Source organism: Sapajus apella, unplaced genomic scaffold (genome assembly GCF_009761245.1).
Source record: "Sapajus apella isolate SASKATOON/1434 unplaced genomic scaffold, GSC_monkey_1.0 scaffold132, whole genome shotgun sequence".
In the NCBI taxonomy this organism is placed as follows: domain Eukaryota; kingdom Metazoa; phylum Chordata; class Mammalia; order Primates; family Cebidae; genus Sapajus; species Sapajus apella.
The window spans coordinates 1,317,475-1,321,133 of record NW_022437072.1 but is presented as its reverse complement, the minus strand read 5'-3'; the positions used below and the strand labels follow the sequence as shown (position 1 = coordinate 1,321,133).

The following is a 3,659-nucleotide window of genomic DNA, read 5'->3' as shown; positions in this document are numbered from 1 at the left end:
CGGGTTGACAGGGGGTAGAGGCCGGGCTGACAGGGGCAGAGGCCGGGCCGACAGGGGGCAGAGGCCGTGCTGACAGGGGTAGAGGCTGGGCTGACAACAGTCCCATGCCACTTCTCACACTGCTTTGGAACATGCATATTCCATAGGTATCTGTCTGGGAACCTGGGATAGAAATGGTCTTGTGGGAGTAAAAGTATTTAAGGTTAAAAGAATTTGGCATTTGAACACTAACAATTATCAGGTTAATTGTTCTGGACACTAACAATTAGCAGGTTAAATTCACTCATTTTGCAGAGATTTAACTAACCAGGATTCTCAGTGGCAAAACCAAGCCAAGAACTCAGTTCTCCAGCTTCCAAGTTCACGATTCTTTTCTATCCTCTAATAGCTTTACCTTGTTGTTTTTTAACTTCAAGGCGCTTTCTTAAAAATATCATTTCTTCCTCTTATATTTCACACTCAGAACGTATTGCAGAGGTTAAGTACACTGAACTTGGCTCTACTGTCAATGTTTCAAGGATTCCGACAGCTTTATTGACTAGATTTCTATAATGATAGGGGATGCATTTGTCCAGGAGAAGCTACAGGTAGAGAAAATAATCCCTAAACTCTCTTTTTTCATGACAGAATGTGCAAAGCCCAGACAGGACTGAGAAGTGGAAAGGCTCCTGGGCCTAATGGAATGCTGACTGAGATCTATTGATTCTGATGCAGCACATTCATTGGCCATCTAACTCCACACTCTGTAACGTCTAGCCGAAAGAAAAGGTATGGGAACAGATAAAAGATGTCAGGAATGTCACCAGCTGTGATCACAAGTTTCCAAAAGGGATTGTGACAGTTAGTGAAGCATCTCTTTAACGTTAGTCCCCAGGAATACACTGTCAAGCATTTTTCTCTGTAAGATCCAGATGGCATCTCAGATATTTTCCCTTTAGAGTCGCATGCAGTTTTAGTATCTAGGTTCGTTTAGATGTTTACATATTGTGAATCACTTACATTGCTATTAGGTGTTGCCAGCTGAAGAAAAGAAAAGAAATAGAGACTTTTAGAAAGTCCTTTACCATGATAAGGCTTTATTCCATCAGTCATTCAGACTTCCGACTCTGTAAGGGGCTGGATACATAAAATTTAAAAAAAATAAAAGAGCAGCAGCATGATGTAGGGTCTACGCACACGAACTCCAACTAGGTTTTCCCCGTTCGAGCCCTCATGCTAGCATTAAATGGCAGTATCTTTGGGAAAGCCAACTTACTTGTCCCTCAGTTTCTTAAACTGTATTATAGGGATAATTAATAGTATCTATCTCACAGGATGAAACCAATTTGTATCTTTTAAATGTATAGAACAGTGCCTGGCACCTAGTAAGTGATATAAAATGTTGTTAATAAAACAGTAATAATAACTTACACCCAGGCAGCTGGATTAACCCGGAGGCACATCAGACTTCCTCACTATTTTGATGCTTCCAGGCAGACAGGATAACAGGATAAACTGATTCAGACTGCCACCAGGTAAAAAGATAAGAACAGGATATTTGGTTTGTCAAATCCAAAAAAGGTGTTTTAATATTAATAGGAAGGTCTTTACATCCCACTAATCTCGAGTAAAACTGAAAACCAAACACTGATTCATTTCTTATGTTTAAAAACATAAAATATGAGAACAATCAATCTCCTTTATTAGTAGAGATAGTTAACCTCAGATCAGCTAACCTCTGCCACTCAGCAGGCTCCCCCTCCACCCGTTATTGTGTATTCAGGGAGTGCAACCCAATTAACCTGAGCAAACAAGAATAAAAAGATAAATCTCACAAAGGGGGAAAATCATACAGTGCACTCCCAAAATTGCTCTCTTTGCAAACTGTAATCTTTATTGATTCTCTCATTCTCTTCTTTCTTATTCAGAGTGGCTAATAAAAAGTTGACCATATACAATTTTCCCATAAAGCTAAATGTCCCTGAAGGATGTGAGAAATAAAAGGAGGTAATATGACTACATTAAAATCGCACTCAGAATAAGGTATGACAGAAAGGGAATAAATAAGAAATGTTTTGAGGAATGAAAAAGAATTCAAGATTAAAACAAAAACTACTTACCCACCTAGAAGGGGGAAAAATAACTACAATCAGGAACAACTACATAATTTGTGGGGACCTCTACAAAGTGAACAGACAGAGGTTCTTGTTCAAAATGTATTAAAAAAATTAAGACGGAAGAGCAGAGCACTAAGCCAAGTGCAGCGTCCTTCTAAGCGTGGGACTCAATGTACCCGCATAGGTCATGTGCCCATGAGCCTGCCTCGGTATGAAGACACGAGCTTATAAGTGTTATAAAATGAGAAAAGATACAGGTAAGGACATCAATTCAGATGACCGTCTACATACATTTAAGGCAGGAGAAAGGGAAACAGATTAAGTGAATGTCAGAGAATAGAGGGAAAAGACTGGGAAATAAAGATGAAAAAGTGAACAGATAAGGAAGGCCAAAGTGAAAAGGCAAACCTACGTCAACTCCACCTGCAAAAGGCATGACAGCAAGGTGGAGCAGCAGAAGCAGGTCCATACCTGACCCTCCAAACCAAGCAGCCAGCAAGAGAGCACCATGTGCTTTCATGCCAGGGAAATGACACCTCCAGTTACCCAAGGAGCCTCATTAGAAGCAGCGGAAGAGGGCCTGTGAAAAGGGCAATGACTAAGTGTTACATAAAAGTTCTTTCAAAGTCCTTTGAGTAGGAAAACATCTAAATGTGGGTCAACCTTTTTTTTTTAGAATAAAGAGAATGTCTGACAATTGAAACATACTATCATAACTAGCTTTTCAAATGATAGAATAGAGAGGGCACTTGAACACGAACAGACAAAATGATTCACTATGTCACACAAAACTCAGGAGTTAGCTAGCTGTTAGACATGATGGCTAAAAAGGATTGCCGGCCACTATATGCCAAGAGGAACAAAGAGCATAGTCACAAAGTAGTTGGTTCATGTTTTTGTTGTGAACTATAATCAAGATAATCAACTGCTAGTTGAAGTGCATGCTTCGATGTTTAAAAAACATCCAGTGTACACATGTGCATTGAATGAGTTGAGGCATTCAAATCTATTACCCTGAAAAATTACTCTTGTATCCCAATCAAGCTGCAATTGCTCAAAACATTTTTAGGCCTGTTCTTTCTTCATGGAAAATTTTTAACTTGCAAGTGTTTGGAGCTGTTTGGTTATTTAAAAATGTAAATCTGCAGAGTAAGCTGGATCAAAAATTATAAAATTAAGGAAGTATTTTTCAGCTGGGTGCAGTGGCTCACACCTGTAATCCCAGCACTTGGGGAGGCTGAGGTAGGCAGATCATGAGGTCAGGAGATTGAGACCATCTCAGCCAACATGGTGAAACCCTGTCTCTACTAAAAATACAAAAATTAGCTGGGCATGCTGGCATATGCCTATAGTCCCAGCTCCTTGGGAGGATGAGGCAGGAGAATCACTTGAACCCAGGAGGCAGAGGTTGCAGTGAGCCAAGGTCATGCCACTGCACTCCAGCCTGGTGACAGAGCAAGACTCCAACAAAAGAAAGAAAGAGACAGAGACAGAGACAGAGAGAGAGAGAGAGAGAAATTTGGAGAGAAAGAAGGAAAGAAAGAAGGAAAGAAAGAGAAAGAA

The 3,659-nt window shown here is 40.2% G+C and overlaps 1 long non-coding RNA gene across 1 annotated transcript in view; it reads right to left on the bottom strand.

The window, feature by feature from the left end:
- Positions 1-3,243, bottom strand: part of LOC116539739 — a 6,688-nt gene extending 3,445 nt beyond the window's left edge. The window contains exon 1 of the long non-coding RNA XR_004264162.1: positions 691-3,243. This is a non-coding gene — a long non-coding RNA (uncharacterized LOC116539739). The remainder of the gene's footprint in view (positions 1-690) is intronic.
- Between the last annotated feature and the right edge of the window lie 416 nt (positions 3,244-3,659).